The 24,111-nt window shown below is 42.7% G+C and overlaps 1 long non-coding RNA gene across 1 annotated transcript; it reads left to right on the forward strand.

Moving 5' to 3' along the window:
* Positions 1 to 234: 234 nt before the first annotated feature.
* Positions 235 to 19,657, forward strand: LOC134485718 (uncharacterized). Its single transcript, XR_010063981.1, has 2 exons — positions 235 to 318; positions 18,990 to 19,657. It is a non-coding gene; the product is annotated as an uncharacterized LOC134485718 (long non-coding RNA).
* The last annotated feature ends 4,454 nt before the right edge of the window (positions 19,658 to 24,111 follow it).

Consider the following 24,111-nt stretch of genomic DNA (forward strand, 5'->3'; position numbering starts at 1 on the left):
TCCAGAACCTGAAAGCTGGCTGCAGCTGTATCTGTAACCCCAATTCTGGTGGAACAGGATTCTGGGGATTCACGGGCCAGTTAGTTTAGTCGAAACAGGCAGCTCCAGGTTCAATGAGTACCCTATGTCTAGAAACAAGATGGAGGGTAATAAAAAGACATCTGACATTGACCTATGACCTTCACATGTGCATGCCTGGGTGAGCGCAGCTACACCTACCACACACAGAAGAATGCCATTCTCTCAACCCCAACCAAGCTAGAGTTGGTCTTTCCAGTGCAGCTAAGAATGCCGGCTGATTGGCCTCCTTGACACTGGGTAAGTGATGTCTTGCTTTATGCTATTTGGCTTTTGTTATTATGAATAATTAATACCAGATAAAGTTGGGCCATGATAAATGCTGTGATAATCTATTTAGGGCAAAGTACTGAGTGCTACGGGAAACATTCAAAATTGGATTTTTTTTTCCTACTAAGACTCTGAAACTTCAAAGGCAGCCTCATCATTGTACATGGAAAGGAGTTTTCTTGGAGCGTGGCCAGCAAGACCTTGTCTTAATCAATTGTTTCTGAGTTAATCTTACTCAATCATCTCTGATGCCCTTGCATTTGTGGCTCCCTGTAGCAGGAACTGAGTGCTTCTTTTGTCAGACTGTCCCAAGCAGTCACAAGACATAGCAAACAAACTTGAAATGGGATCGCTGTCCTTCATGGACGAACGTTGTTTCTGCCGGATTCTGACTGACTTCCTGAGAGCCCAGAGTTCCAGACATCGTTCAGAGGATAGCCTTAACCAAATCTGTCAACATAGAGATTTAACGATTAAAATCCAGAGTCGAGAATTCCTCAGCAGAGGGAGGAAATGAGTCTGTGGAGAGGCTGATTTCTGTAAGGGTCCACTAAGAGTTAGAGGCGGGTTAAGGCCAGCAGAAGCCCTGGGCAAAGAAAACCCAGGACGTCCTTGGCAGACTCAGGTTTAAAGAGTGGCACAAAGACCTCTACCTTTTTCTTCCTACTCCTGGATCCTAAATCAGACGTTTTGCTGATGAAATCAACGGACAGAGACAGAATTTAAAATGGTCTCCCTACCAGGAAATGAGCGTATTGGGCTTTGGGAATAAGGAGGATTGCCTGAAAGCTGCCCCCCACTTGTGAAGAAGTCTCTCCCCATTTCATGGTTCTTCCCTGAACTCCAGATTCAGTCAAATTTATTTCTCCCCGGGGTCCCTTTAGTCTTTGCTTAATGAGACTGGTGGTTACCGAGGGTGTGATTGACATTCACTTACGCACGGCTTGTATTCATCTTCCTGAGAAAGGACATTGAACAAGAAAGGATTGCCAAGGGCAACCGTGGTGGCATTTCTGAGAGAGCAGTGGCATTCCCCACAGTGAGAGGAAACGCCGACTGCTCACTGGCGGATGGAGGGTGGTGGAGGCAGGAGGCAGGACTCCCAGAGGAATTCTAATGCTCTTACACTGCCAGATTAGGTTCTTGTTTTGTAACCTCCCTGGGTTCTGGTTTGCAGGATGCCTGAGCCAAGTTTAGGTTGGAGGGAAATTCGTGGGGAGTAAATTTCGCTGGGTCGCAAGTGAGTTAGAACATCTCAATTGCCTTCATGGACCAAACAACACTTTCACTGCCAGCTTTAGACACCCCAAGGGATTCGTCATTGAGTCCACCGCTGAGACACCCAGATCTTTGTCTTGCCCGTAGTAAGGGCCCAGACAATGCGCTTAAAGGCTCAGCATACAGTAACGTGGACCACAACTTGCTGAGCGTGTGGCCTGGCCAAGGCGAGATAGTTGGCAAGCTGGATGGAGTCAGTCCTCACGCCTCAGAGCAGAAACAAAGAAAATGGATGCTCCCAACTCTCTAGTCTGTGTATTGCTCAGGGAGACCGTGGGCTGACAGAGAAGCTGTTGTTCTATGTCGTTGGCACTTTTGGTGACTCCGGCTAAGTTCCAGCCATGCTTTTTCCCTATCTCAGTGCTCCCTTTTTGTCCAAACCCCACATTTTACCCTGGAAAAGAAAGGCCTCGTAAGCTATGCATACGCATAGTTTGTTTGGGGTGGGTTTCATTTTTTTCTTAACCAAGCTGGATCGTTCTTCAGATTCAAATTTTAAACACAGAGTCACAGTTTACAGAACAACCCTCCAAACTAGAAAGGAAAGCTCACCTTTTGGTTGAGGTCTAATAGACATTTAAAAACAAACGGTACGTTTTCTTAAAGTGTGCAGTTTAATGTGCTTTGACGTGTGTGTTCACTGCTTGATTGTGGTGAAATCATCACTGCCGAATGAACACATTCATCATTTCCTCCACAAGCTTCCCTCTTGCTCCTTTGCAGTCAACCCTGTCCCCCTTTCCTGACCTAGCCTCTCCGCCCTCAGCATCCCCAGGCAATGTGTATCAGTTTCTCTTCATGCTAGTTTCCACTTTTTTTTTTTTTAGCAGCTTATGTAAGTAGAATCATATAGTACACACTCTTTCTTTGGTTTGCCCTCTTCCAATGAGCTTTGTAAGTTTCTTGCTTTCAAAGAATTGGCCGGCTTAGTTGAACCTGCTGAAACCATTGCTGGAGAGTTAGCTGCGCAAAGCATATTCTTGCTACTGCTTTACTCTCTGTAGATCTGGTGACACAGACTTCTTATGTTCCTGTAACAGTGAGCTCTGTCTTCTCAATTATTTCTCCAGTTTTTCTGGATAGAGGGTTATCAGTATTACCGACTTTTTCAAGCCAAAAAGCTCTTGCTTTCACAGATTTTTCTCCCCTCTTCTTCTGTTAGTTGACCTTTGTTCTGATATTTACTATTCCCTTTGGTTTAATTTTCTTTTCTTCTTTCTTTCCTTTTTTTTTCAGTTTATTAACTTTCTGCTTTCTGATGGAAATAGCTACCGAGGAGAAAAATGGCTCATTTCCCCTTCTGTGACCCTAAAGCTGTGGGTGTTTGTTTCCTTCTGTGATGCTCGAGGTGATGCAGGCCATGTGCTCTGAACCAATCCAGTCTGGACCCTTTCTACATAGTGAGAATGTCAGATCCCACCAGCAAAGGGCTCCCTGTCTCAGGACTGGCCCCCCTTCAGATGTCAGTTTCAAGCCTGAGTTTCTCACCCACCAGCTACAAATTAGGGTTCCCAACCCCCTTGACGGAGTGGATCACACAACTCCAGGAACTACATTTACTTGTATATCATGGAGTGTTATGAAGGATACCGAGGAGGAGGAGGTGCGTAGGATGAAGTATGGAAGAGAAGGGAGAAGGAGGGGTTGCCTCCTTGCTCTCTGGACACACCATACCCACCAGGGACCTCTCCATTTCCAGTTATGCAGAAGCTCCCTGCATCCTTCTGAGTTTCCCTTTGAGACCCACTGTGACTTCATTGTGTATGTGATGCTCTCAGGTGCATAGGGAAGCCTGCAAGGTCTGTCTGCTTCTTGGCCTCTGTATCACTTTACTCTACCCAGGGTATAAGTAAGGGCCCTATGGATGGAGGAGGGTCTAAGGCAAGGATAGACTAGAGATTTTTTAAAAAAAAATTACTTGGTGTTCATTTTTATTTATATTTTATTTTTATCTTATATGTATTTGTGCTTTGCCTACATGTTTTTTATGTACCACTTGTGTGTGTGGTGCATACAGAGACCAGAGACAAGCTCTGGATTCTCTGGAACTGTTGTTACAGATGGCTGTTAGCTGCCATGGGAGTGCTGGGTACAGAATTCAGGTTCTTTAGAAAAACAGCCAGTGCTCTGAACCACTAATCTTCCTCTGACCTGTCTCGGGGGAGGGAATCATGTACTAGGAGCCATAGATGAAACACAATTTTTTTCTTGAGAGGTAGAAATTTAAACCTGTACATTTAATTATTAGTTGCGGATTTAGGAATCTTCCTCTTGAAGTTCTGTGAGTCTTTTAAATTTATTTTAAAGGTTTTCTCCTTAGGTATTCACATTTCAGAATTGTCATGTCTTTTTGAATAACTGGCCCTTTTATGATACGTTGGCTTCTCTCTCTCTCTCTCTCTCTGTCTCTCTCTCTGTCTCTCTCTGTCTCTCTGTCTCTCTCTCTTCCACCCTCTCTCTTTTTTTCCTTCCTTCTTCCTTTTCTTAACGTGTACACAACTACTTGTCTTGTGGTTTCTTGAAGCAGCAAGTCAGATAACACTTACCACAGTAATGTCTGTCAAAGTGGCTAGCCATGAAAACTCCAGCCTCACATTCATCAGGACACTTTACTCAGGCGACTAATTCTCCATTTCACCCACCGTATAATATGTCAGCACAGTCAACGTAACCTTCTTCCTCCTACGCTTACTCTTCTTGGCAGTGACTCCAGCCTTTCTTAGCACCACCGTGAAGTCTCAACACCAGGTGAGGTAGACTCCTTTTGAATGCTGTTTTCAGACAGTGTGTGGCCACCTTCCAACTGCTTACCAGCAAAGATCGGCCTCTGCTGATCAGGAGGAAATCCTTCCTTGTGCCAGATCTTGGCCTTTACATTTTCCATAGTGGCCAAAGGTCCAACCTTGGCATCATGCTCTTCCCACACAGTCTTCACACAACTCTTCATCTTGGTGGCAGACGGCAGATCAGAAAGTGGGGTCTCTCTCTTATGCAGTATTCCTTATTTTAAAATTTACCTTTCCTGTCTAACATTGAAGTAACATACTGGTATATTTTCTCCCGTCTATATCAATTTCTTGTTGGTTCTATAACAACTTACCACAAATCTTCATCCTTTCAGATGAAATCTGGTATGCAAGTTATGTTTTAAATTATATAATATTTTTGAGTTTGGGAGATCAGAAGTCGATAGTCATACTGGACTGAAGTCAGTGTTGATTGCTTCTAGAAAGATCTGGGAGAAGATGCGTTTCATCTTTTTAAAGCTTCTAGAGGTCTTACCTAGGGTCTCTTCTTCTCTATGGCTGATGTGGAAAGGAATCAGTGGCAACTTGATGTATCATGGTACATAAGATGGAAAAAGTTTTGCATAAGTATCAGTTGTGCCTCTCTATTAGTCTTAGCAACGTATCCGGGGATATTTAATCTGGAGAAGTGAGAACTCAATGAAAGAAGATAGTTAGTGACCTTAAGAAGTATGGTCTTGTTGGAGCAAGTGCGTCACTGGGGGTGCTATGAGATTTCAGAAGCTCAAACCAGGCCTGGTGTGATACTCTCTTTCTACTGTCTGCCTATCCAGATGTAGAAATCTCAGCTCGTTCTCCAGCATCATGTCTGTTTGCATGTTGCCATACTTCTATCTGTGATTATAATGGACCAAACCTCTGAATTGTAAGCCAGTCTCGATGAAATGCTTTCCTTATAAGAGTTGCTGTGCTGGTTCCTCAGAAAACTGGAAATAGTTCTACCTGAAGACCCAGTTATACCGCTGATGCCCAAAAGATGCCCCATCATATCACAAGGACATGTGCCCCACCATGTTCATAGTGGCCTTATTTGTAATAACCAGAAGCTGGAAACTACCCAGATGCCCCTTAACCAAAGAATGGATACAGAAAATGTGGTTAATTTACACAATGGAATTACTATTCAGCTATTTAAAATGAGGACATCATGAATTTTGCAGGCAAATAGATGGAACTAGAAAATATCATCCTGAGTGAGGTAACTCAGATCCTAAAGGACACACATGGTGTGTACTCACTGATTAATGGATATTAGCTAAAAAGTACATGAAACCTAGGACATAGCCCATAGACCATAAGAAGTGAAATAAGTAGAAAGGCCCAAGTGAGGATGTTCCAATTCCACTTAGAAGAGGGAAGGAAATAATTACAGGGGACAGAGTGAGGGAGGGATTTGGGTGGGAGAGGAAACAGGGAGGGAAAAGGGGGGAACAGAATCAATTATGGGGGTAGGACAGAAGAAAAGTCCAGAAGGCCAAAAGAATGAATGGAGTTAGGCAGCATCAGGTGGTAGGTGGGACAGGAGGACCATCTAGAAAGTACTAGAGACTTGGGAGGTGAGAGACTCTAAGGATTCAATGGGAGTGACCCTAGTCAAATGCCTGACATAAGGGAGAGGGAACTTGAAGAGTCTACCTCCAGTAGATAGGCAGGGCCTTAAGCAGAGGGTCAAGGTACCAATCCACAATCAAAATTTCTGACCCAGAACTGTTCCTGTCTAAAAGAACTGCGGGTGCAAAATAGAGAAGAGACTGAAGGAAAGGCAGTCCAACGACCAGCTCAACTTGGGATCCATCTCATGGGAGGGCACCAAGGCCTGATACCATTACTGATGCTATAATGTGATTACAGATGGGAGCCTGGCATGGCTGTCCTCGGAGAGGTTATATCAGCAGCTGACTGAGGCAGAAGCAGATATTTATACCCAACCATTCAACTGAAGTCTGAGACCCCTATGGTTGAATTAGGGGAAGGATTGAAGAAGCTGAAGGAAAGAGAGACCCCATAGGAAGACCAGCACCAACAATGGGAATGTAAATAAATAAAATAATAAAAATTGGGGGGACAAGGGAGTTGCTGTGCTCATGGTGCCAATTCATAGCCATGGGATACTGGCTATGATAGGAGCTATTTGAAGAACCTTGAGAAGAAAAGCAGAAGCACATGCTGGACAGCTAGCAAGACCTAAGTCTCCATCTTAACGTGGATGACTGCATGCAAAACCAGCCTGATTAGTGGGCAAAGAGTTCTTGCAAAGGGCAGGTATGTGCATATCACCAACATCCATGCTGTAGCAGACAGGAAAGTCTAAATGTACAGATACAAAGGGCCAGAACCGCCAGTCATAGACATGGGGTTGAGGACAGGAACCAGGACTTGCACTGGGGCGGGGGGGGGGTGTCTAGCTCATTCGCTGTTATCCTTGTCATTGTGTGGGAATTCTCACAGTCCAGGGATTTCTTTTAGCAAGTGAGAAGTGTGTGAAAACTAATTCCACCTTCCCAGCCAGCTTCCAACCAGTGACCCATGAGAGCTGGTGAACAGATCCTTTGGTAAGTTCGCCTCTTGGGTTTGATAACTTAGAGGCAGCTATTTCCACTGGCTCCTTGGATCCCGAGAAGGCTCAACTCTGATTATTCGCAGAAAATTTGGTTTGGGCATATTTGGCTCGTTCAATGCCTTCTCTTCATTCTCTCACCTGTCTCAGTTAGGCCTTCTATTGCTGTGAGGAGACACAGGAGCACGGCAGCTCTTATAATAAAGAAAAACATTTCACTGGGGCTGGCTTACAATTCAGAGGTTTAGTTCATTATCATTATAGATGGATGCAAGGCAGCATCCAGGCACACATGGTGCTGGGGAAGGAGCTGAGAGTTCTACATCTGCATCAGCAGGCAGCAGGAAGAGACAACAAGCCTCTAGGCCTGTTCTGAGATTCTGAAATCTCAAAGCCCACCCCCAGTGACACACTTCCTCCAACAAGGCCACACCTACTCCAACAAGGCCACACCCCCTAATGGTGCCATTCCCTATGAGCCCATGGGGTCCATTGTGATTGAAATCACCACGGGAACTTTCTTCTACTCTAAAGTTTCTTAGAATCGTATTAGCCTTGAAACTCTTTGTACTTGAGTCCAAATATCAGTCTAAACTAAGCAGGTACAGGAAAAAAGATAGATGTATGATTTAAAAAAAAATCACATTTGAAGTACATGTCTCATTAAAACAAGAAAGAAAGCAGCAGGCTCCTTCAACAAGGCTTCGGGGCTAGGCTGTAATGGGATTCCTGGCAAAGAGAATGTTTTCTAAATGTCTCGAAGGACAAGATCATGAGACCATCAAAGGATTAAAATGCCCTGAAAGTCATCATCAAATGCTTCCTCAGGGACAGGGAAGCAGATGTACCGAGGGCCCTCTCAGGCTCTGTCTAGAGGGCTTTGGCAGCTTTAGCTTTGTGTTTTATTTGCTGGCAAAGCAAAGGTTTTGCCAGAGAACCTGGGGCTATCCTAGTTTTTATACGCAAACTTTGCATCCTCCGTTTCTGGTGGGTTGACAGTACGAAGTTAGCTGTTTGTGTCTGATAGTGCTTTGGGGGAGGTAGATGCACTTGCTGGGGAGCAGGTTGGACAATGATTCCTTGTACAGGTCAGAGAGCACAGCGTAAGGCACTGGCTAATTCAGTAAGAGGACTCAGCCACATGCATTCACATCGCCCTTTATTACTTTCTTCTTCTAGGACTCTCTTCCCTGCAAGCATCTTCCCACTCTTTCCCAGATTAGTAGATCATTTAAATCATGTGAAGAAATGTCCTAGGTGCCACAGACATAACCTACTCAGCGGAGTAGGTTAACCTCCTTTGAATGTGGGTTACCCAGGGTCATTTCATGTCGTTTTTTTTTTTTTGTGTGTGGCTCAATCAAATCTGAGGTGTAGTTCAGAAGCCTGCCATTTTGTTTCTCCTGAAAGTGCTCATTCCACACTGGGGTACTACTGCACATACACAAAGTGTCAACTTTTGTGACACACACACAAGAGACGTGAAGATGATTTGCAGGTAGTCCTGGAATTGGAGAAATGGCACAGTAGGTGAAAGCGTCTCTTGTACAAGCGTGAGGACCTGATTTCAGATCCCAGCACCCATGGAAAAGGCCAGGCATGGCCAAGAGCACCCATCATCCCCAGGCTGGGTAAGGTAGAGACAAAAGGATCTGGGGGACTCCAGCCTTGAGGTTCCTACCTTGCTTGAGTTACTGCCCTGATTTCATTTGATGATGAGCAGTGATAAGGAAAGGTAAGTCAAACAATCCTTCTTCTCCCCAACTTTCCTTTCAGCCATGGCGTTCTGGCATACCAATAGAAACCCTAACTAAGATAGTCATCAAAAGGGGGAAAACACCCTAAAACAAGACAAACAAACAAAAAACCCAGGAAGTCTGAGCTATCCATTTGGCAAATGTTTTTACCTGAGGGTAGAGTTCCCATAAAAACTCCTTCCCTAGATTCATAAATGGATCTTCTGTTATCTTACAGGGAGAAGGCGGTGAGAGGTCACCAGGAGGTAGCAGTTTCTTCTTTAATGCAGTAAAAAAAAAAATAATCTTTGGTGCTAGCAAGATTTTAGGGGGATAAAGAAAATCTCTCTGCTCTTTCACTCTGGTTTGGATAATTTTTTCCCCAAAGGCCAGTATGTAAACCTTGGGTCCCACGGTAATGGTGCTAGGAGGTGCCGTGGACTTTTGAGAGGTAAGATCCATTGGAGATCCTTAGGTCTTTTAAAGTATATTTCCCTCCTCCGTAAGGGGGGACTGTAATATCCTTTTCTTCTCCTCTCCAACACACTCTCTCCCTTCTCTCCTCCTTCCAGACTGTAGATGTACTTGCTATGACACATGTGCGTTTTCATTCTGATATACCATACCACCCTTGCCAGATGCTCAAACAATTGGGCTATCTCATCATAGACTTCAACCCCCAGAACTATCAGCCAAGAGACCTCTCTTTGCCTCACGAGTAGCCTGCACCAGGCATTTCACTATGGCGATGCAAAGCAGAACGACGTTCTTTCACATCTTTCATAATTTATGGCTCCAATAGGGACGATATATTCCAACAGGGACTATATCAGATGGTCTGAGAGGCCTCCATCCTTAAATGAGTCTGTTGATACTAAAGGGACAAAATCCAAGATGTCTGCAGGAAGGAATCTGAGAGGATAGATGCCAAAAACAATTTGCTTCCTAGACAACAGGTGTTGCCAGGGCAGGAGAGGTTTCCTTGGCCATGGCATACACATGTCGGCTTATAGATCAAAGGGCCTGGAGTCCAAGGAATGCAGTCTTTCTAGACTCTAGCTACCCTTGCCTTATCTCATGACTTGGAAGACTTTAGGGCTGTCCTAGCTCAGATTCAGGCCATCTTCCTCACCAGCCATCAGGAAATTCAAGCATGAATGTCAGGCCCGGCATGGGAGACTGGTAAGACTTAGAATTTATGCTTCACTCCCCTGCGGTCATTCCAGTAACAATTGTTAAGAGCTTGCTTGTGTTTTTGAGAGAGGGTCTTGTGGTGTAGCCCTAGTTTGCCTGGTGCTTGCTGTGTAGCCCAGGGTGACTGTAAATGTGTCAAGCTTTATGTTTCATGTCTGGGAGAGGTTCTTTATCTCTGGCCCCAGTACAGCAAATATGCACAAAGAGAATTAATAAAAGGTCCTTTGGTTAAGACATTGGGGAATGTTGATGTGGACCTCATCTGAGTGAAAAGTCAGTTAGGGCTTGGGGAGAACGGAGAGGAGTGTGCTGTGATGGTGATGGCCTTTTCCTTTCCCACATCTCCCCCTGCCCTGGTTTCCCTTCCCTTCACACTACTGTGAATAGGGGTAGGATGTTTTCCTCTGGAGTCTTTTACCGGCCCGCTTCCCAGGATGAGCATGACCAACATATGTCTACACTTTGACAAGCAGAGCAAGTCCAAACTCCATAGTCCCTGCTTAAGGCTGGAGGTGACCCAGGGCCACATAATAAATCTTCCTCTGTGCAAAACCCTCTGGCCTTTTGGGGACTTTGACGTCATTAGCAACCTAGCAAGTGCAGTCAAGTGGACCTATACACCCAGACCCTAGCCACAGCGACGTAATAATTAGTGACGTATTTCTACTTGTCAGATGGTCCAGAGAGCTGGAAAGCTTTGGTAACCGTGGTCTTCTTTTTCCCATGGGTCTTCACCAGTCCACACCAGTTAGAATAGTTAGAGAAGTATTCACTGGACAGGGATTCTCTAAGTGAGACCCGGTACCACATTGAACTTATCCTCACCAAGGGGCAAGTAGATCTTTCAATCCTAATTAAGACTAGGTCACAGTGGGCCTTGCCTTGTACTCTTTATATGAAAGCAGCTCACTGTTGTCCCAGCCAAGAGGGTCCTGGGGAGAAGCAGCAGGTCTGGAGAAGAAAGATGGAGGGATTAGTGCTTGGGATCTGTGTGTTCACTGCTGTCATGAAGAGAAAAGAGGAGGGGGGAGACCAGAGAGTGCTCCAACGGTGGCCCGTTCCCGAGATGCTTTGATTACATTGGCCCGTGTTTCTTTGGCTGCCAACTTATTTGGATCCAGAGATGGCATGGGACTGCTGGCACTAGAACTTTCTTTACTGAAACTGAGACAGAATTCTAAACACTGACAGCAAGATGTATGCTTGAGGTTTGGCAAGGTAAGGGGGAATGGAAGAAAAAGAACGATGTAGGGTGATGAAAAAAATGTAGTATTGGGAGAGGGTTCACCTCACAGTCTCTTCCATCAGGACCCATACTGGTATAGGAAAAGGAAGAGAGAAAGAAAATCCATTGAAACACCAGAGGAGAAAGGGAAAGAGATGGAGACACACACGCACCCACGGTTTTGCTAGCTCTCAAGTTAGCCAGAACTAATTTTTAGATTTTTCTATCCTAGCCACTGCATTTCAAGTAGAGTCACTATTAAATTTTTCATTTGTCTTTAAACATCTTATTTTTCTCAAGCCTCAACCTCATTAATGCGTTTATACTAAATGAATAAATAAATTCACATTTGCTTATTATTTTCCTCACAGACACCTTTTGACCTCTAATTGAACACAAATTTCTTTATGGTGGAGACACCATCATCTCATTTAATAGCAACTCCCCATCCTGAATGAGCACACGTGTTCCTTTGGGAAAACTTGGTGCTTCGTAAATGTCTAATGGGCTCCATTCTCATAGGAGAGTCACTTTTCTGAGGGTGTTGGAGTGGTTGGACTTGACCATGGGGTCATCTTTTCTTGTTCTGGACTTTGCTGGTCTATAGCTTGAACCCTGCACTGTGTCTGTCTTTGATTTTCCTACTAGGCCCATATTCTCCGTGACATTACGTTCCCATGAAGAACTTCTGAGACTTACTATGCTTGTTTGGCTGGGACCCAGAGAGGGATCTGGAGCCTTTTGTTTTGTGCCAAGAGAAGTCATGCTTTAGCAAAGATCCTGTGAAACAAAAATATCTGTGTGCTTTGAAGAAGAATTTGTGACTCTTCCAAGCTTGTCTCCTGATTATACAAACACACACACACACACACACACACACACACACACACACACACACAAACACAGTCCCACCCCTCTTGATGAATGGATTTCGATATTTCAAAACCACATTCCACAGTCCTGAGTTCCTAAGGAAGAAACAACACACACCTGGCTATCACACCTATTTATAGCCACACCCTAAAAAAATCCTCAGGGAAAAACCAACAAAAATGTAAGGGAGGAGATTCTTAGAGATTTATTGCTAGAACCTTTTAAAATCTCAGCCAAGGCTACTGAGCATTAGCTCAGATGAGGAGTGAGGTCCCATTTGGTATCTCCATAGAGCACATAGAAAGACCTGATGGCTTTCAGTTCTAAGAAACATAAATGCCAGTGCTGATGACAGAAAGCCAGTTTTACTGATCCAAGATGGGCCTGGTGCTAAGCTTGGCATGACAGTATAACCACAGGGAAGTGGTCCATGTCTCTAGTAAGCTCATAATTCCCCAGTTCTCTGAGGGAAAATGTTATATACTATTTTCTGGAAATCCTGCTGCAGAACGGTTGGAGGTCTTTCCAACTGTAGGTTATGATTCATGGTGCCAAATTCCCAAGGACTGGAGCTCAGTGTGGAGGACTATGATGGGCATGTATAGGGCTTCTGGGTTAAGGAATCTTCTAGAGAATCAGGATGTTGAGACTTTAGCATGAATATTTGATATGGTACCACATCTTTAGGTCATCATAGGTCTCATTGACATCTTGGGTATTTAAAGATTTCTTAAAGATGTTGATAAAAACACGGAGTCCCTGGAACTTATGCTAAGAGATTCTTACTGAGCAGACAATCCTGCTCACCTTGGAATTCTATGTACAGGGCATTTGGTGTTATAAGAACCCAGCCATTATCAACCTCAAGGGCAGAATCTGGTCCTTAGTGCATTTATACCCAGAGTACCGCCATTGCTGCTGCCTTTAGAACCACTAACAGAGTAACAAATATCTGGGAGATATCTATCAGTGCCAGGTTCATATCACTGCAATGTCTATACATCCCTTGCTAGAGTACATATACTTTCAAGGGTCCCAACACTTGAAGCAAACATGGAAGGTGTACTTGGTCCTTGGGTATCTGATCTGTGACATTAATATTAGGAACTGAAACTTTATTTTCATTTTATCTTCTAGATTTGAATTTACATTTGATGGTGACACAAGAACTGTGAACAATATTTTGGTCAAGGCAGCTTAGCACTTGTTTGTAGACCCTGACACTTGCAGTTGGCTCTATTGGAAAATCCAAGTCTAAGAATTGGGGAAATCTGGACATATCCTTAGAAAAGTTTGGCCAGCACTCATTAGTTTCCTGTTGCTCCCATCTTTCCTCCTAGCCATCGTGATAGTGATCTCAAAAATTAGCAACCTTCTTCTACTCACTGAAGCCCTCTGTGTGAAAGGCTATTCTACCTTTTCTAATACTGAGCAAGAAAGTATCTTGTAGCGCTGAGAGTGGGAAAAATCAAGGGTGATAATGAAGCTAATCCTGGTGCATTTTGTCTTAGAATGTTTAACTAGATATGTGGTATATTAGTATGTTTATATAATATGCGGCAGCTCTATATTTACGAACCTAGGACCAGAGGCCAGGAGCCCTAGATTCTGCCTTTGCTACTTGTGTTTTCTGCATCATCCTGGGAGAACTACCCAGCTTCTCAGACCTTTAGCTTCTGTATCTGTATGAGGAGGATGATGTATGTTCCAGCCTCATGAGAATTCTTAGAATTCTTGGTCATCTAACCACATTACACTCTTGAAAACTGGTGACCCTTGGAAAGAATTTTTGTTTGCATTGATTGAATCATTCAATGTACATCTTGTGAGAAATTAAAAGCAAACATATTAAAAAGTTGTGTCTTTAAATGTATTTAAATAAACAAGTGATACATTATTATGAAGGACCTATTTTGGTAAAAGTTACCATAGTTTTCAAAACAAGTAATCAGCAGCAGCCGGTGTGACAGTTTTACACCTCTGCAGATCTTTTCATGGTCTGTCTCAATAGAAGGCAGCGAGTCTCATGTCTTGTGGCTTGCATCCCATCTGCTGCAATATGTTGTTTTGGTAGAAGCCCATGCTGAGAATCTGGCATCGTGCAGGTACGTGCTTGGAAGAGAGGGATAGTTTTCATAACTGTTTTAGACACTCTCCTTTGATGCTATCTGAAATTTGAAAAGTGAGTATTAATTTAAGGTTAATTATAATGCACAATCTCAAACCATCTCAAGAAACTTTTCATACTTTGTGACAATAAAGTCGATTGGCTTATTTTGATCTTAGAATGTTTTTTACCCATGAATAATTTTTGTGACAACATCTCTTAGTCATTTGGGAGATACTGGTTCATTGAGTTATGCTTGATTTTTCTAAGTTCTGTCACATTTTATCATACAATATCAAAGCTATAACTTTGTTACTCTCATTAATATCAGAATGCATTTTTAATTAGTTGGAAATCTACAGGGATAATAGTGTTTCTAAGTTTTTGATGGGACACAGGATTTCTGTTCAAAGGATAAACAAGTGGAAGACAGCAAATAGCAGGCCTTTCTCTGATTTGTGCCCTTCCTATAGCTCCAGTATGTGTATATATGTATATATTTGAAAAAATGTGTGGAAGGACCTATAGTCTTCATTTTAGTAACCTAGGACACTGATTGATTTATCGTCTGCAATTTCTACAAAGCTAATGCATGAAAGCTTCATGAAGAGTAATCAAATTCTCCATAGAACACATCTTTACATACAGCTAGGATGATTTTGCTTCCATACAGAAAAGACAGTAGATGGTTTCTTTGCGAGCCTGTTCAGCACCAATGTACCAACACTTTATGATGGCTATGCAGCACTGTATAACAAATACTCTCCAAGCCAAGTTGTTTAAAAACGAAGCAATCTTTTATATCATGTTGGATGCATTCTCTAGGTCAGACATTTATGTGTTATTCAGTTGGGTAGGTCTGACCAGAGACCGTGTGAGACTGCAGTCATAGCCTGGCTGTTGGCCAAAGCTCTGTTTTTCACTATGTGAGCACAACCGTGTTCCTTGGTATATTACTAAATATATAGTGGCTGGCTGTCCTGAGAGAACCAAGGGAGGGTAAAGTGGAAGCCATAGTATAGTCGTCTCAGCAGTCACACAGCATGGTCTCTGCAAAATCCTCCTGGTTGTCACCTTAGATCTTTTTTTTCAAGAAGAGTTTCTACAAGCATGTGAGTTCAAGGAACAGAGAATCTCTTGGGGCCATGTTGGAAGCTGGTTACAGCTGACACCTGCTTCAGGAATAGACCTACATTTGATAGCTGCAGGTTATCTAGTCTCCACTATTTAGAAGATCAGAGAGTATCTGACCCACAGGTAAGCCACACGACTTAGGATTAGTGTGGAATTTCATACAACTTAGAATTTGCCCAGGGGATGAAATCACTACATGAGAAAGTATGGGGCTGAAACTGTGAAAATGAGACCTAGTTTTTGCAATCTCCATCAGAGTGAACTGTAGGCAAAGGGGTAGGGGCATCTTCTTGATTAATGATTCGTGTACCCACTATGGACAGTGGCAGCCCTCAAAAGGTGGTCCTGTGTCCCATAAGAAAGTGAACTGAGAAAGCTGTGGCGAGCAAGCCAGTAAGCAGCACTCCCCCATGGTTTCTGCTTTGGTTCCTGCTTCCAGGTTCCTGCTCTGCTGGAGTTTCTGCCTTGGCCTCTTCAATGATGGACTGTGAGTGCAATGTGTAAACCAGCTGTGGTGGTTTGAATATGGTTGGCCCATGGGAAATGACATTATTAGGAGGTGTGGTCTTGTCAGAGTAGGTGTGGTTTTGATGGAGGAAGTGCATCACTGTGAGGGTGGGCTTTGAGGTCCAATGCTGCAGTCTCTCCTAGCTACAGTCAGATCAAGATGCAGAACTCTTGGCTCCTCTATTGCCATGTCTTTGTGACATGATGATAATGGACTGAATCTCTGAAACTGCAAGCCAGCCCCAATTAAATGTTGTCCCTTGTAAGAGTTGCCTTGGTCATGGTGTCTCTTAACAGCAGTCAAACCCCAACTTAGACAACAATAAACCTTTTCCTTCTGGATTGCTTTTCTTCATAGAGATTTTCCACAGAAATAGAAAGCAAACTAGGATAGCTTTGATCTTTTTCAAAGTTTTATGATCTTCGTGAACATTGATTATACATTTGATTCCTGTCCTTCTGGTGCACAGCATGTTTCCTTGAGATAAAATGTCCATCTTGGAAGAAATCTAGTTAAGACGTAGGGTGTTAGAAGGGAAGTGAAATAACAGGATGTTTTAAGGCAGTGGTTCTCTATCATCTATCTATCTATCTATCTATCTATCTATCTATCTATCTATCTATCTACCTACCTACCTACCATCTATCTATCTATCATCTATCTAATTCTAAATGCATAAATACAACCTGGTCAGTCTGTACAATGTTAATTGTGTGTATGTTTTCAGGGCTGACCACTGGTTTGGGGTAACCAATTGGCATGCTTTTTCCCAGGAGAAGACTAACCTGTCAGCTTTCAGCATTTCTTAATTGCTTGTTGTTCTCTGTAGATCAGAGGCTTTCTGGACTTTACACATTAGCATGTCCGTTGTGGTCCTCGCTCAGCTCATGTTTAGGCAGTCATGCTGGTGAGACTTTATGTGTGAAGCTTCTTCTGACTTTCCTAGAAGACACAGTCTCACAGCAAACCCCCGATTGTCTGCCTTTTACAATCTTTCCACCCCCCGCTTCAGCAATGATCCATGAGCCTCAGGTGCAGGAATCGTGCTGTAGATGCATCTGCTGGAACTGTGTCTACAGCTCTGTATTTGATCGGTTGTGGTTTTCTGAAATGATCTCCATGTGTTGCAAAGAGAAGTTTCCTTGATGAAGCATGAGGACTACACTTATCTGTGGGTATAAAGATAAATATTTAGAGTGTAGCTAGGGATTATGCTGGTTTAGTAAAGTGGTGGTTGTAAGTTCTCCTCCAAGATCCTTGACTTTTCTAGCCCTGGATAGTTGGCTAGATTTCCTGTACCAAGCACAATTTCCCTCTCGAGTGGGTCTTAAGCCCAATTAGAAAGCTATTAGTCACTGCCAAGGTATGCGGGCCACTATTGCTCCTTTGGGGTTATTGTACCAGGCTGGTCATTGCTATGGTTCACAGGCAACATAGCTGAGCAGAACTGATGTTCACTTCCCATTTTTTTCTTTTGGACGCTTGCACAGCACTTTCTACTGCCCAAGGGAAAACCCATAAAGTCAGCTCCAGATGTGGGGCCTCTGGGCCTTGTGCTTGAAGTGCATGGTGTCTTCAGCAAATAGAGACTTACATTCTGCTTCTAGGGGCCAATCAAGGGTTTCAGGTTAATAGTATGATTCTTCATAACGTTTGCAGACATCCGCACTGGTATTTTGCTATCCATTTTCCTTTTTCTGTATTTATCCCCTCCCCATCCCTAACTAGAACCCCCCCATTTCCATCCGTCTACCTGATCAGATCACTTGTACTCTATTTCCTTCTCTACTGCTCCCCTGTGCCCCACCCCCACACTCTGGCAATGGTCCCATCTCATGTTCTTGGTTTCTGCAGATACTCCATGACTACCCCTTAGCATGTCCACAAAGGATGTGACTTTTTACCACACAGATACTTAGCCATGTCGGTTGCTTCTCTACTTACAATATCTAGGAATGGAAACCACTTCAAGGTTTTTCAACTGCAAATGGATAATTCAAATGTGGTGCATATATACTACGGAGTACTAGTCAGCTGTAAAGAAGAGGGAAACCATGAACTTTGCAAGTCAGTGGATATAACTAGAAATGATCATACTGAGTGAGGTAGCTCAGACCTAGAAATATCAACATTGCCTGTTCTGTCTCATCTGAGGCTCCTAGCTTCAAATCTTCAGATATAAGTACACATTCTCTATTTTTTTATATATTAAGTCTTTGCTTACCATTGTTATTTTCTTTATTATATTTTATGTGGGCTAGACTTTCAATTATTTACTTTTCTTATTGAATTCCATTTATTATATCCATTCTTTTTTAATGTAACAAATCCTGGACCAAAAAAAAAATGTTATTCTTACACATGGGCTCCTGTGGTTCCTCATTATTGTTTTCAATCAGAAAGTGTGTTAATGTGCTCATTCTCCATCCAAATGACTGAAGGCTGGGCAGAGGTGGACAGGCAGGCAACAGAGGATGCCCAATCAGGTGCCCAACTCAGAAACACAGCTGCTATTCAAGCTGTGGTAGATAAACAGTCACCAGCAGGTGGCGCCCAGCCTCAGCGGGGACTAAGAATTTAAAAGAGTTGACACAAAATTGGTACCATCATCACTCACATATGCTGTTAAATGACTAACATAGGCTATCGCCTTACTTTTTTAATCCTGTTATAAAGATTATTTTAACAATACCGTTCCAGCTAGTTCAAAATATAAACTACATCATTGTTAATGTCTTCTTACTATGCAAGCGAACATTGAAGTTATTGCCCTCACTTGAGTGAACTCTGTACCTGTTTACCACTCTCTGTCTGTCTTCTCCATCCCTCCCTGATCTAACAGTTCACTCTTTTCCCTGCTTCTGTGAAAACAATTTAATAGATTCTACTTGCATGAGATCAAGCTTTATCTGTCTTTCTGTAATTGATTTATTTAATGTCCTTCAGGTTCGTCAACACTGGCAATAGACAACATTTCATTTTTTTATTTTGAACAGCTCAGTGTTCTCTCTCTCTCTCTCTCTCTCTCTCTCTCTCTCTCTCTCTCTTTGTGTGTGTGTGTGTGTGTGTGTGTGTGTGTGTTTGGTATTTTCTTTAGCCGTTCATCTGACCGTGAGCACTTTAACTCTGTACCTTATAGATTATGAACTGTACTCTAGTGCATATGGGAGTGCAGAGTTCTATTTGTACTGATTTCATTTCCTTTTTGTTTATTTCTACTAGTTTCTTCACAGCTGAGGTAACAAGCAGCAAAGCAAAGAAACAACTTGCAAAATGGGGCATAAAACTTGAAAACTACTCGTCGATCAGGAGTTAATATCCAAAACTGTGTAAAGAAAATATATTACTCAACAAAATCAAGTCCAAAAAAACCAAGATTGGATAATGGCTAAGAAATTTGGATAGACATTTCTCAAAAGAAGACGCACAAATGACCAATAGGTCCCTGAGGAAAATGCTCCACATCACTAAGCTTCAGAGAAACGCACTCTGTGATCACACAGTGAGAGTCACATCGCCCAGCAGGAATGGCTCCTGTGAAAATCAGACATTAAGCACTGGAGAGGATTTGGAGAAATTCATGGCTGTATAGGAACACTACAGACAGAAATAAATGTGGCCAGGCTAGAATGTTAGAAGGCATGGATGTTTTTCAAAATGCTCACGATAGGATGATCATATGATCCTGGAATAAAATTTATACTATGATAACCAACAGAGTCTCCAAAACTCCTTGCTATGTCCTCTCCCCTTTCTCTCCTCCTTCCTTTTTTATTTCTAACTTGTATTGTGTTTCTTGATTTCATTATATTATTGTTTAATTTTTTTCTTCCGTTGGTTTAAAAATATCCCTTCTATCTCAATTATTTTAATAAATACAACAGAAATTCTACCATGCTTAGTTCATTGTTTATTCAATGTATCTTTGTTTCTCTCTCTCCATATATGCAATGTTTCCCTGATATTTTAATTTGCTGCCTTTGGGTTGGACAATTAACTCTTTTCGTTGTTGTTTGAAGCCAATACTTACTGATTTATTTCCCACCATTCCCTCTCCACACCCTGCTTTACATTGCTTTGTCTCCCCAACCTCTGAAGTCCACCAAATAAATATTTTTTTTTCAAATCTGGATGTCAATGGTAACTTTTTATAAAAATCTTGTTTTATAAATGTTATTTTTGTGGATATACAAGAAACATTGCCATGTCTAGAGATAGTTCTGTGGGCAGCCGAACTGTCTTTTCTTCCTGGGTTAACTTTTTCCTGATACTTTTAAGAGCTTTTATTTGTTTAAAAATCTGGTTCCAGTGTATAGTATGGTAATCTTGTTTGTTTTATTTTGGTTGATTCTACTTGGGACTCTTCTTCAACTCTGGGAAATTACCAGCTTTTGTCCTTTTGAAATGTTTCACATCTCCTCTCTGCATTTGTTTGTGGAATTTGTATTGGATTTCAGTTGGAGTTTAACCAGTTGAACGTCTGCGTCTTTCAACCTCTCTTAGACATTTTCTGCTTGCTGTCTCTCCATGTTTCCTTCTGGCCAGCTTCTTCAAGTTCCCCCAGTTCACTACTTCTTAAGTGTATATAATTGACATTTAATGCAAATTTAAATATTAACAATTAGGTTTTTCAGTACTCAAAGTTACATTGGATGGCTCTTCAAATCCTTTTTTACTTTTTATAAATTTATTGTGTGTGAGAGAGACACGGACACACATGCACGTCATGATGCATGTGGGAGGTCAGGGGACAATGGCCACCATGCAGGTCCTCGGGCTTGACGGCAAAAGCCGTCTTGCATGCTCCATCTCTTTTACATGTTCAAAGCCCCATCTTTTTACTGTTTTATTCTACTATCTTTTATTACCTCGATGCATTCGTATTTAATTTGTAGTATATTTTCAAATATTCTTGCTATTTTTTCTTAGTCCTTGGGATAATTATTTGCTTATGTGTGTGTTGACTAATACTTTCAGACCTTGGGAAGTCCCACACCCTCGGATCCCGGCCCGCAGCAGCTCTCTGCTCCCAAACCCCGTGGGAGAGAGACCTCACCGCCTTGTCAGGTGGGCACTCCTGAGGCTGCAGAGCGGAGGAGACCACCAACACTGCCCACCCCTGCCCACATCCCTGGCCCAAGAGGCAACTGTATAAGGCCTCTGGGTTCCCGTAGGGGAGGGCCCAGGAGCGGCAGGACCCCTGCGCCTGAGACACTGCCGGAACCTGAAGGAAACAGATCGGTTAAACAGTTCTCTGCACCCAAATCCAGTGGGAGGGAGAGCTAAACCTACAGAGAGGCAGACATGCCTGGGAAACCAGAAGAGACTGCACTCTGCGCACATCCAGATGCCAGAGGAAAACACCAAATGCCATCTGGAACCCTGGTGCACGGAGGCTCCCGGAAAGAGCGGCGCAGATCTTCTCGGTTGTTGACGCCGTGGAGAGGACTTAGGCAGTACCCCACGAGCACACTTGAGCCTCGGAACCTCAGGTAGGACCAACTTTTCCCCTGCAAGTGACCTGCCTGGTGAACTCAAGACACAGGCCCACAGGAACAGCGGAAGACCTGTAGAGAGGAAAAACTACACGCCCGAAAGCAGAACACTCTGTCCCCATAACTGGCTGAAAGAAAACAGGAAAACAGGTCTACAGCACTCCTGACACACAGGCTTATAGGACAGTCTAGCCACTGTCAGAAATAGCAGAACAAAGTAACACTAGAGATAATCTGATGGCGGGAGGCAAGCGCAGGAACCCAAGCAACAGAAACCAAGACTACATGGCATCATCGGAGCCCAATTCTCCCACCAAAATAAACATGGAATATCCAAACACACCAGAAAAGCAAGATCTAGTTTCAAAATCATATTTGATCATGATGCTGGAGGACTTCAAGAAAGACGTGAAGAACTCCCTTAGAGAACAAGTTGAAGCCTACAGAGAGGAATCGCAAAAATGCCTGAAAGAATTCCAGGAAAACACAATCAAACAGTTGAAGGAATTAAAAATGGAAATAGAAGCAATCAAGAAAGAACACATGGAAACAACCCTGGATATAGAAAATCAAAAGAAGAGACAAGGAGCTGTAGATAGAAGCCTCACCAACAGAATACAAGAGATGGAAGAGAGAATCTCGGGAGCAGAAGATTCCCTAGAAATCATTGACTCAACTGTCAAAGATAATGTAAAGCAGAAAAAGCTACTGGTCCAAAACATACAGGAAATCCAGGACTCAATGAGAAGATCAAACCTAAGGATAATAGGTATAGAAGAGAGTGAAGACTCCCAGCTCAAAGGACCAGTAAATATCTTCAACAAAATCATAGAAGAAAACTTCCCTAACCTAAAAAAAGAGATACCCATAGGCATACAAGAAGCCTACAGAACTCCAAGTAGATTGGACCAGAAAAGAAATACTTTCAGACCTTGACACTTCCTTTTTTTTAAAAAAAATCCTGTGGTTAGCGATTTTAATTATAACCCTCTCATTGGTTTTTACCATGTACCCTGAACTGTGAGTAACTTCTTACTTTCTATGTATCTATTTCTCTTCAGACTATGGTTTCTACTGCTCATGGACCAGTGGTGCTGCTAATTCCTTGCTTCTGATTTCTTGCCAAATGCAGATAAACTAAATTCATACTCCAGATGAGACTTGCAGTTTTCATAAGGTGGATATATTTTTCTATCCAGATCCCAGGCAATTTGACTCTTGCTGCTTTTTCTGAGCAGTAGATAAAGTTCTAGTTCCCTTTTTGAATTCTAGAAAGGCTTTTGAGAGTACCAGTTCTAAATAGCCATCTCAGCTCCTGCCTGGTCAGTCTGCAGGCTAAATTTACTGTGGTGTCCACATCTAGGCCACGTTCTTCCCCAGTCCCTAGCATGTCAGTTAGAGCTCCCCTTGCTGATTTTGAACTTCCTTTTCTTGTTTTCATCACCTGGGTGTTGTCTCAGATGTTTTTTCAGACTTGTATTTGAACGCTGTTAAATACGTATCTAGCATTTATATGTGTTTAATTGTTGGTGGCAGTGATGGCACTTTTAGGTGAGATTGCTGTAACAGCATTGGCCACTTTTTTGCACCATGTCCTAGTCTTCCCTTAACTGCATCCGACCAAATTCTTTCTCTCTTCCCTGACCTCAGATCTCAGGGAGGCTGGACAAGCCAGAGACATTAAGTTACATACCCCACATTCCTTTTCTCCTTCATTTTCATTGTTTCTCATAAATAACTCAGGACAGCTAGGGCAGTAAGAGTCTTGCGGCCCTCTTATCTGATACTTTACAGATCATAGAAGGAACTAGGGCATGACATGGGCTCAGCATTTGGGACTCCCCACCTAGAATACCCCCAGATTCATTATCCTGAGTTTAGTGTAGGAAAAGAAACATCGTTGGGGTACATATCAACTGCTTAGCCTCAGGAAAACACCCAGGGCTTTAGGGAGCTAGTGTGCCACCTGCAAGACAGAGACTTAAGTGTCCCTTCTGCTTTAGTAGGTCTCCATGTCCCTGATGCATAGTAGGCATTTATTGTTTTCTTTCATGTTTATAATTAAAGTCCTCTGTGTTTTACCTTGATAATGTTTTGGACAGCTGTTCACTCTACAAATCTTCCTACCAACAGGTCACAGAGTACACGACGATACAGCTAATTAAAATGGGAAAGTAGATAATTTTTCACCCCCCCCTTTCAAACTCAGTACTGAGAAATTGTTCCCTCAGGAGAAGGCACTTATGTGTTAGAGAATTACCCAAAGGCCATCCGATTGGAAGTGAAGCTGTTGTGGTCTTGAAATACTTTAAATCACTGCTCTCACATGCACTGACCCACAGTTGTCTTGTCATCTAACCCATGGGTGAGTTCTAGATCAGTGGTAGGTGGCAAACTTATTTTTTAAGGGGACAAGTAGCAAATATTTAAAGGCTATAAACTTTGTTTTTTTTTTTTACAAGTCTTTCAAAAAACAAGGCTTCCCCCCACCCCTTGACTCTATTTTTAGAAAGGCTATAGGCTAGATTTGGCTAACCAGTCTAACTATGATTACTGACCCTTTTTCTAGACCAGTGGTCCTGAACCTTCCTAAAGCTGCCACCCTCATGTTATGGTGACCCCGTATTATAAAATTACTTCATTGCTACTTTGCAACTAGTTTTGCTAGTGTTATGAATCACAATGTATATATCGGATATACAAGATATCTGAAGTGCATCTCCAAGGGGATGGGTCATGACCCAGAGGTTGAGAACCATTGTTTTAGACCCTCATTGCCCTGATCATGGCCATGTTGATTTTCTTCATTCCTGTGAACTTTATTCTGTACCTAAAGACATTTGTCCTAA

Source organism: Rattus norvegicus, chromosome 2 (genome assembly GCF_036323735.1).
Source record: "Rattus norvegicus strain BN/NHsdMcwi chromosome 2, GRCr8, whole genome shotgun sequence".
NCBI lineage: Eukaryota > Metazoa > Chordata > Mammalia > Rodentia > Muridae > Rattus > Rattus norvegicus.